The following is an 11,233-nucleotide window of genomic DNA, read 5'->3' as shown; positions in this document are numbered from 1 at the left end:
CTGCTAGTATTAGTGGAGAGAAATGGTGCGCAGACGCATAAGGGAAATGAATGCAACATGACTATTGTAATCTGTCATTAGTGAACGTTGTAGTTCATTATTAATAATTATGTATAACAGAATATTGTAAAAATTAAGTTAGGAAATTTTTATTAAAACATTTCTTACATACCATTATATTGGCTGGGCTGCAAAAATATTCCTTGGGGGCTGCATGTGGCCTGTGGGCTCTGAGTTTGACATGCTTGGTATAGATAATAGACTATTGGTAGGCAGGAGACTGGGCAGGGTGATCAGTGAGGAATATTTTTGCAGAAGTGATGATAGTTTGGATTAGAGTTGTGGGGCCAGTAGAGGTGAGAAGTGGTTCTTGTTGAAAGTTTAATATATATACATATATTTAATTTGTCCTTTAAATTTATTAAAAAATTTTCAACATCTTTATTGAAGTATAATTAACATATAATAGAGAATTATATGTATAAGTGTGTTTGTATGTTTGTGTCTGCATTTCTATAATAATAAAAGCATAATATGCTAATTGCCAGGGCTGTGAGGGAAGCACGGGTCCCAGGTGCCAGAGGGAAGCCGGCGCTGGCAGCCATGGGAAGGAAGGCCTACTCTTGCATGAATTTCATGCATCAGGCCTCTAGTATATATTTATACACATGTATATATGTAAAACATAGATGATTCAGTGGTACAATTCAGTGGTTTTTAGTATATTCACAGAATTGTGCAACCTATACCACTATCTAATTTTAGATTATTTTCATCATCCCAAAAAGGAACCCATACTCATTAGAAGAAACTCCCCAATTCCCCTTATCTTTCCCTCCAGCCCTTGGCAACCACTAACATACTTTTTGTCTCTACAAATTTTCTTATTCTGGATATTTCATATGAATGTAATCAAACAATATGTGGCTTTTTATGTCTAGCTTCTTTCACCAGGCATATTTTCAAGATTCACTTATGTTGTAGCACATATCAGTACTTCATTCCTTTTTATATCTGAATAATATTCCACTGTATGACTATACCACCACATCTTGTTTATCCATTCATCAGTTGATGGACATTTGGGTTGTTTCCACTTGTTGGCTATTCTGAATAATTCTATGAATATTTACATATAAGTTTTAGTGTAGACATGTTTTCAGTTCTCTTGGGTTTGTATATATGTAGGAGTTGCTTGTTTAAAAGGTAACTCTATGTTTAACTTTTTGAGAAACTGCCAAGTTGCTTATCAAATACATAGTTAACAAATATTTTCTCCCAGTCTGCAGATTATCTTTCAGCTTCTTGATAGGTTCTATGAAGCACAAATGTTCTATTTAATTTAATTTAAAGCACAATTAATTTTGATGAAGTTGATTTATCTATTTTGTCTTTTATTACTTGCGCTTTAGGTGTCATATATAAGAAACCACTGTCTAATCCAAGGTAAAAAAAAAGATTTACATGTATGTTTTCCCCTGAGAATTTTATCACTTTTCTTCTTATATTTAGGTCTTTGATGCATTGTGAGTTAATTTTTGTATGAGGCAAGGCTCCAGATTCGCTCTTTTGCATGTGGACATCCAATTGCCCCTGCACAATTTTGTTTAAATGATTATTCTTTCTCCATTGATTGTCTTGGCACCCTAACCAAAATCCAATGAACTATGGATGCATGGGTTTATTTTTGGACTCTCAAGTCTACTCCATTGAGCTATGTCTATTTTATGTCAGTACCAGAGACTTGATTACAGTAGTTCTATGGTAGGTTTTGAGATCAGGAAATGTGAGTCCAGCAACTTTGCTCTTTTTCAAGATTTTGCAGATGTCTGTGTGTGTGTGTGTGTGTGTGTGTGTGTGTGTGTGTGTGTGTGGCGGGGGCAGAGGGGCTATTCTGGCTCTCTTGCATTTACATGTGAATTTTAAAATCTGCTTATTCACACATACACACACACACACACACATCTGAAATTTTGATAGGAACTACACTGTTTCTGTATGTTTATTAGAAAATATAGCCATCTAATAAGTAATATTGTCTTCTAATCCATGGACAACATACAATGTCTTTCCATTTGTCATCTATACTTTCAAAGAAGACCTGATGGGAATTTCTCACAGGTTTGACAAAAATAAAAAAATCTAGTAAAATTTCTAGGTTTAGGGCTTGAGTCACTAACCTAGGGCAAATGCAGGTGCTATTTATTAAAATGGAGAAGACAGAGAGAAGCAGATTAGGGAGCAGAAATCAAGATTAGAATATGTTTGGAATATGTTTGAAATATGTCTGGTTTGAGATGTCTCTTACACATCCAAGTGAAGATGTTTAGTAGGCAGTTGAGTAATAGGTGGTCTAGAGTTTGGGGGTAGAGATATAAATTTGGGAGTCATCAAAATATAAGTGTTACTTAAAGCCATGAGGATGCATGACTTCACCTAAAGGGAGATAGGAAGAAGAGAGTGTCTAAGGACTGAGACATGGGGCATTCCAACATTTATCGATCCTTGAGAGGGAGGCTACTAGCATAAGAGGGTTGAGAGTAGAAGTAAAAAGATAAATTAGCAATACCTTTTCCTTTCTGTATTCTAATGCTTTGACATTTGATGACTCTGGGGGGACTGCCCCTCCTAGAATTAACCAATGTCTCACAAAGAAGTTCATCTTTCAAATGCACACCAACCAACCCAGAACCCATACCTCCAACCACCTTTTTATTTTTCCCCTTGGTTCCCACACACTGTGCCACTACTTATCCGCCCTAATCACTCCAGGGCCAGGTACCAGAGGACAAGAGACAGACTCTATGCCTCAGAGCCTACTGGAATTATTCAAATTAGCCAATTCTAAGCCTGCCTATCTCACCTTGCCCATTCCTTCCTGTGAAAACCACAATAAAGTCTCCTGCCCACATTTCCCCTTCTCCTTCCGCCCCCATATGACCCTGATGCTTTCCTGGGTAGCCCCCTGTGGTATAACATGTTCCTTTCTCTTGGGAAAGAGGATACAATTTTTTTTCAATGACAGCCATTTCCTGATTTGTTGACCTCACCATAGCTAAGTAACAATAAAACCTAGAATTTAAAATATCGTGCTACAAGGAAGGAGCCCCAAACTCCAGAGTTGGGTTTAACAGTGTGGAGGTCATGGGTGGCCTGATCTGTGTGGTGCTGGTGGATCTGGTGTTGGTGAAAGTCTGTGTGGATTCAAAAGAAAAGAGCAGGTAAAGATATGGAGACAACAGAATATAGGCCACTCTTCAGGCAAGAGTGATGAGGCAGTAGTTAGGAGGGAATAAAATGTGAGGTCCACAGTAGACTGTATCCTTGCTTTTATTTTAGGGAAGGAGATAGTACAGCAGGGACAGAAACACAATCACAATTTCCATAGGGAGTCACAATTTCCATGCTCAAGGCACACCTTAGCTAGACCCGAAGATCACTTTCCTTATTGAAAATGCAAACATATCCACAAAACGTATTATCTTAAGCTGCACCTGCAGGCCTGGGACTTATCCAGCATTCTTACTTCTAGAGAACAAATGGATAGCACATAACATGTAGTTCTGGCAACAGAAAGGACTCCTGGCTCAACCACCACTGGGCTTAACTTCCCCTTCTTCCTTGCCCATCCAAGGGGGCTTTCCTTGCACACTGCCTGCTTGAGCTACTGTTAACTGAGAGGTGGACACTGTTGTAAAGGTACTTTCCAGCCAGCAGCCTTCTCTCTTGTAGGGATAATATGCCCCACATAATGGTTAAGAGCTCTGGTTCTAAAGTCAGGCACATCTGAGTTCAAATCTTGGTTCTAGACATTATTAGCCTCTAAGACCTTGGGCAGTTTATAAAAACTCTTTGTGCCCCATTTTCCTGTAATGCCAGTAAACACCCACTTCAAGTCAGAATCTTGGGTGTCCTCTTAAGCCTACTCATCTCTCATCTTATACCTTCCCACTGCTATTGTCTTAATCCAGCTCCTCGTCATTTCTCCTTACACCATCGCACAGCCTCCTCCCTGTAATTTTGACCTTCCACTTTTGCTGCTCTCTGCTCCGTCTTCCACTTTGCAAGGTGGCAGACACAAACCTTGGCATCCTCCTCCACTCCTTTCTCCTCTCACTTGCATCCAATTCATTAACAAGTCTTATACCAGTAGGCCCTTCCTTCAAATGTATCTAGACTCTCACTGTTTCCATATCAGCCTGATTCAGTATTATCTCTTGTGGTGATTACTGCAATAGCCAGACAGCTGGACTCCATGATTCTGACCTGGCCTTCCTACAGTTGATTCTTAACACAGCAGCCAGAAAAATTGTTTAAAAAAATATAAATCAGGTGACTCAAAACTTTTGATGGCTCAATATTTTACTGAGAGCAAAATCCTAAATCCTTCCAAAAGCCCAGGTAAGGGGACTGTTTCGAGCCTCCTGCTTCAGAGGATCCCACTGTGGCCATGCCTCTCCCTGCAGTGTGAGGTATCTACAGGGCTGAGAGGAGTGATCTTGAGCCTCTCCCCTTCACATTCTGGGTCCTTGAGATGCTGGAATTTCATGCGCAACGGCTCTAAGCCCATGTCTAGGCCTGTGCAGGGTCTTCCCCAGATCCATCCCTCCAAAGATGAACCTTTCTGCCAGTGTGCATATCCCCATTAACCAGGCACTTCTTTGCTTTTTCTGTTTGAAACTCCCTTCTGTAAAACTGCCAGAGCACCAGCCCTCCGGCATTCCCAATTCTCCTTATCGGTCTCTCTTTTCCAAAGCATTCATTACATCATATTATACCATATAATATACTTATTTATTATATTATAGCCTACCATCTTTCATAAGAATATGATTGTTTAAATCAAGGATCTTTGTCTGTTTTGCTTACTGCTATGACTTCAGCCCGTAGAACATTGTCTAGCAGTAAGTAAACACTTTGTCAATATTTGTTGAATATATTACCCCTTTACCTAGCAGGCAGAGCAATCTCCTGAATCCTGACCGGTGAACCCTGACCATGTCACTCCTGCTTAAAAGACTTCAATAGCACCCATTATTTACAAGGTGTCGTTCTCCGTAGTGTGGCCTGCAAAACCTTCCCTGACCCGGCCCCTCTTGCCTGAGCCACAGAAAAATGCATGCACTTTCCATGACCAGGACCTTATAGGTGCTTTGAGAATTCTAATTTCTCATGTCTGATCTCATCTTATTTTTCCTCTATTTCAGTTTCTTCAGGTACTTAAAAATAGTATTGGAGCCCTAGACAGTTTAGCTCAGCGGATAAAGTGTTGGGCTGCCGACCAAAGGGTCCCAGGTTTGATTTCAGTCAAGGGAACATATCTGGGTTGCAGGCTCCTCCTGAGCCCAGGGCCTTGGTTGGGGCGTGAGCAGGAGGCAACCAATCGATGCGTTTTCCTCACATCGATATTTCTCTCTGTCTTTCCCTTTCTCTAAAAATCAATGGAAAAATATCCTCGGGTGAGGATTAAAAAAGAAAAAATAGTATTGCATCTTAAGTATCTCCTTAAATAGCCTCACATTCTTATGCATTTAACACAATGAATAAGCTTCTCGTAAATGTCTTAAGCTGTTCCTTCTGTCTCTATTGTATCTACTACTCAACTCTAGTGTTTACATTAGTGTAAGTCATTTCTGGTATGTTAAATGGGTGCACTTCTGTTTCCCTGATAAAATAAGAACTCTTTGTACTTTATTAGGCTCTTAGAACTCTTTGCTAAACCTCTGGTAATTTAGGTACTTTGTTACGAGTAACACAAAACAATATGGGGATTTCTATAAAAATGGTTGCCTAAATTCTGGCAGAACCAGTGGCCAGAAATGTTCTGCCAACTGCATTCTCGTCTAGGGAGGATCGACCTGGAGAAGAACCTTGATAAGACAATTGACATGACTGCTGACAGAACAATTGATAAGTGATCAGCCACATAGGAAAGAAAGAGAAGCAAAAAGTTGACTGTGGTTTTGAGGTTAAACTATTAAGACAATATGGATATCACTGAGAGGGAAAAAAAGGAGATATAAGATCAAGAAAGAGGTGATTCTGCCCTGCCAGCGTGGCTCAATAGTTGAGCATCAACCTATGAATCAGGAGGTCATAGTTTCATTCCCAGTCAGGGCATATGCCCGGGTTGTGGGCTCAATCCTCAGTGTGGAGTGTGCAGGAGGCAGCCTATCAATGATTCTCTCTCATCGTTGATTCTTTCTCTCTCTCTCTCTCTCGCTCTCTTTCTCCCTTCCTCCCTGAAATCAATAAAAATATACTTAAACAAATAAAAATAAAAAAGGAAAGCTGATTTGTAGAGAAATGGTAAGTTCGGTTTGAGTCATGAAGTAATACAAGGCATTCAAGAAAAATGTAAGTGTAGAGCTTTTGACATAATTGAGGGCTAGAGATAAACATAAAGAAGTTATTTCAAATATGCAGATGTTAGTTGACATTGGGGAATGAATCAACTCTCTGTGGGGGAGAATATAGAAGGTGAGACTAGAAAAAAAAGGTCTGAACTCTGAGGAAAGCCCCCAAATTTGGAGAACAGGAGTAGGAGACCAGAGAAGGCAGAGAAGAAATAGTCCTAAGAATAAGAGAAGCTCCCCCATCCCAGTGTTTCAGGCCCAAGGGAGGAAAATCCCAAGAAGATAATAGAGAAATCTGGAGAATAAGAACTGGGAATCAGCCCTTAGGTGTGGTAGAGACAGCTGGAAAAGCATTGAGGTGGTTGGTCTGGATAATCTTTCAGAGTCCTTTATCTATCCTGCAATACATTGAGCTTTTTTGAAGATTAGGGGAACACATATAACCCAAATAAATCCTGCTGCCCTGGCCATGTGGCTCGTTTGGTTGAGTGACATCCCAGACACCAAAAGGTTGCAGATTCGATTCCCGGTTAGGGCATATACCCAGGTTGTGGGTTCCATCCCTGGGCAGGGTGTGTGCAGGAAGCAACCGATCAATGTTTCTCTCTCTCTTCCTCTTCCTTCCTTTCTCTCTAAAATAGATAAATAAATAAATAAGTCTTGCTGCAGTGGGGTGTGACAATAGGAGGTCAGGGTGTAGTTGCCTCATCACATGGTAACCCAGGTATTAAGCAATTAAGGCATTTGGTGTATTTGGACATTGCCATGTGGAATAAAAATGACACAACAATCTATGGATCTCTTCCAATGCATTGTAAAGCAAGTCAACTCTGAAACATGACCCATCTCTGAAGATGTTAGCATCATCTCCTTCTCAAATCAACCTCAAACTGCCACCTGTATATTATACAAATAACCCACATCTGTTGATTCATCTGCCATTTCATCAAATCAATTCGTTAAACAACTCAACAAGCACTCAGTGATCACCTATTGTGCTAGGGGCACTTGGGATTCAGAGAACCTAAAGCTCTAATTTAATGGAAAGGCTCACAGACAGCAGGAAGGAGACACCTTGAGGCAGTAGACAAGGAAGATCCTGCTGACAGTAAGAGGTTAGATAATGAAGGTGAATAAACCAGTTATGAGTGGCAAAAGTGATATGGTTCACCATTCATAGAATCTTAGGATCTTAGAAACTTGGGAGGGAGCATTTGACTCCTGATGCAATCGTGTGATTACTGCTGACACTTAATATTCTTGCTGTGCTCTTTGTCAAATATATTGTCCATGATTCCCTTCCACCATACCAGAGAATTTCAGGGTCAGAAGAACTTATTAATAGGCAATTTCACTGAAACTTGACCTCCTCACTTCAATGCTCTCTTACATGAATCCACTGTCATTTCTACTACTAGGTGTACCCAGGTGGCGAGCAATAAATACTTTCAGTTTTCTTCTGTTTTACTAATCTTTCATCATTTCACATAGAAAAATAAGCCTTTTAGTAGATCCAAGATCACATTTTTTGTTAAATAATGGTTGTCTGTAGTATAAGTTAATGTAATTACCATTTTACTTTTGTTTTTAAACAGCTTCCTTTTAGAGCATAGCTTCTAAACACAGGCTAGCCAGGAATGTTCTCTCCCTGCCAAATGGATAACTCAAAACACATCAGACACAGGAAAACAAAATTTTAACCCTTAAAAAATTCTAAGCTGAGATAATCTCAAGAATAGTTCAATTTTTTTCATTGCACGTTTATTTTGTACATAAAAATATCTCACCTCATAAAACTGCCCAACAATAACAATAAGCACAAGGACAAGCAAGAGAAATCCTACTATTGGGGGAGCAGGCAGAAATTAGCTTGTTTGTGTCCCTGAGCACAATGTCTGAGGCAGAATTTCTCCTGCCTCCGATGCTGTGGAGAGAAAGGCTGCCCACACTTACCCCACTGCGACAGCCTCATCAAGTTCCACACCACCAACTCAAAACCAGAAAAATCTCACCCCACTGGATACTCACATCAGGACTTGGCACTTGCTCCTCAGGCAAAGAAACAAACAAACAAAAAAAAGAATAAAAGTTGCTCTTTGCATCAGATTCCTTCATAGAAGCCAGCAAAGCAAACAGCCAAAAGAAAACAAAACAAAAACCTCAGGTTGCTGCCTAGACCACTGCAACAACCAGTAGACCCAAGCCAGGACTCCTCCTAGCTGGTCCAGGGGCACAGGAAGATGGACAGTGAAAAGCCATCAGATAATGGAAGTATATTCCATTGAGAAAAGACGTCATTGCAATTCAGTTGTGATTCAAATCACTTCTTAGGAAGGATTGAAGCCCAGCCTACTGAGTTTTGGTTTTGCTTTCAGGATCACTTCTTCCTTGTAAGCAAATAACTGACTGGTATTTGGGAAAACTCGTTGCAAAGTTACTAGAAAAGAAGGGCGAGGAAAGAATGCTAGCATGTTCTAGCTGCATGCCAGAAATTTTACACAAGTATCTTTAATAGTTTTTTGTGGCCGTATAACAAAAGACCATAAATTGGGTGGCTTAAAACAACAGACACTGCTCTCACAGCTCCCTCACTGTTCTCTCACAGGTCTGGAAGCTAGAGATCTGCAATCAAAGTATCACAGGGCCACACTCCCTCTGAAGGCTCCAGGAAGGAATGAGTCCTTGCCTCTTCCTGGCTCCCAATAGCTTTCTGTAAGCCTTGGCATCCCTTGGTTTGTGGCTGCTTCACTCCAATCTCTTCCTCCATCTTCACATGACCTTCCCTGTGTGTGTCTCTGAGTGTCCTCTCCTCTGCTGATAATTTATCTCACCTCGTAAAACTGCCCAACAATAACAATAAGCACAAGGACAAGCAAGAGAAATCCTACTATTGGGGGAGCAGGCAGAAATTAGCTTGTTTGTGTCTCTGAGCACAATGTCTGAGGCAGAATTTCTCCTGCCTCCGATGCTGTGGAGAGAAAGGCTGCCCACACTTACCCCACTGCGACAGCCTCATCAAGTTCCACACCACCACGCCTTATAAGCACATTAACCACTAGATTAGTGCCCACCCTAATCCGGTATGACCTCCTCTTCACTAATTACATCTGTAGATACCCTACTTCTAAATAAGGTCACCTTTGAGGCTCCAGATGAACATGAATTTGGAGGGAACACTATTCAACCCACTACAGGACTTCATTTCATTCTTGGAGGAACTCGTGGCCTAGATCCTGTTAGACCCATTTTACATATGCCTTTCCTCAGTTGCACAGACAGTCCCAGTCTTGGTATTTAGGCAGCCACTCCCAACTGTAGCTACCACAATTGTTTCTTGCTTGAGGAATGGAGTCAAAAGAACAAGGAGGAGGATAGGAGAACACTGCCTTTTCAGAAGAAAAACAATAGCCTTGCCAGTGCGGCTCAGTAGTTGAGCGTCAACCTATGAACCAGGAGGTCACAGTTTGATTCTCTATCAGGGCACAAGGCTGGGTTGCAGGCTTGATCCTCAGTAAGGGGCATGTAGGAAGCAGTTGATCAACAATTCTCTCTCATCATTGATGCTTCTATCTCTCTCTCCCTTTCCCTTCCTCTCTGAACTCAATAAAAAAAATTTTTTTAAAAATCTGAAATCAATTAAAAACTTGTTTTTTAAAAAAAATCTCTAAAACTATTCAATAGAAAGAAAAACAATTAGGCAGCGGTGACTTAGAGGCAAGGCATGGAGAGAAGACAAGAACACATTAGAGAAATGTGGCAAAGAAAACACACCCTGTCTGAGCATCGGAGTTCCATCTCTGCTGAGCCCACTCCTATGAGCCCAAGGGAACCGTAGTGTTACCTGAGATGTTGCTGGCCAAATGGCACCAGATATTACCAGTGAAGTTACACCTTGGTTCTTGAGTTTAGCAAAAAAAAAAATTAAAAAAAAATTCAGAGCCAAGAACTCAAATTACAAGAGAAAGTTTGCTTAGAAAGTCACAGAAGTAGAAGAACTGAGCCAGCTGGGCTGTGTAGGCATAGAAAACAAGTTAAAGAGGCAGAAGGGCCCTTGGAAAAGCAAAGATAATGTGTCTTGGGGGGAGGGGAGTGATAGGGAAAGGTGTGGGCATGCTCACAGAGGGAGAGCACACCCTGGGTCCTTCATCTTGATGGTTTTAAAGGCTGGGAGTTTAGGGGAGGTCTGAGGGGAGAATCTCAAGAGAATAGCCAGCAGTTTTATGCTGATGTACCAAAATGAGATTTAATCCCCTGACTTCACACATCCTTGGGTGTGGTTGGCACAAATGGCACTAATTGAATTTTTGTAACCTATCTCACCAAATAGGATGATTTAAGCTATTTACCCTCCGGTTGCAGAGGAGAAGTGTAAACGATTTACTTTTAAGTGTCCTTGGTTAGGGAAGATAGGGTTTTACTAATTACTAGATGACTGTAAACTGCTTGGGCATTTAACTATCTGCCTTAGTTTCCCTATTCCATCTGTCCTGGCTTACTACTAGCCTGTCTCAGTAGGAATGAAATTGGGCATCTAGGCCTATATTCAAGTTGGCCTTTTCTTGCCAGCTGGTTTTAGTCTCACCACTGAAAAGCCCACAGTATAGTGGGACCACAGAGGCCTGAGGAATAGGCATATGTCCCCTGCATGGCTCTGAGAGTTTAGTGTCTACATGGGATCCACACACCACCCATCAGCCTTGGGTGTGGTTGGCACAAATGGCACTAATTGAATTTTTGTAACCTATCTCACCAAATAGGATGATTTAAGCTATTTACCCTCCGGTTGCAGAGGAGAAGTGTAAACGATTTACTTTTAAGTGTCCTTGGTTAGGGAAGATAGGGTTTTACTAATTACTAGATGACTGTAAACTGCTTGG

At 40.9% G+C, this 11,233-nt stretch overlaps 1 protein-coding gene across 2 annotated transcripts in view; it reads right to left on the bottom strand.

Moving 5' to 3' along the window:
* Positions 1-8,802, bottom strand: part of PDCD1LG2 (programmed cell death 1 ligand 2) — a 52,282-nt gene extending 43,480 nt beyond the window's left edge. For both annotated transcript variants that reach the window (XM_006761607.2, XM_015562515.1), the window contains exon 1: positions 8,385-8,802. The gene's annotated coding sequence lies outside the window, so the exon portion shown is untranslated. The remainder of the gene's footprint in view (positions 1-8,384) is intronic.
* Positions 8,803-11,233: the final 2,431 nt, after the last annotated feature.

This window comes from Myotis davidii, unplaced genomic scaffold, assembly GCF_000327345.1.
Source record: "Myotis davidii unplaced genomic scaffold, ASM32734v1 scaffold1597, whole genome shotgun sequence".
NCBI classification, from domain to species: Eukaryota; Metazoa; Chordata; class Mammalia; order Chiroptera; family Vespertilionidae; genus Myotis; species Myotis davidii.
Note: the sequence above shows the minus strand (reverse complement) of the source record. Positions and strands in the feature narration are given on the sequence as shown.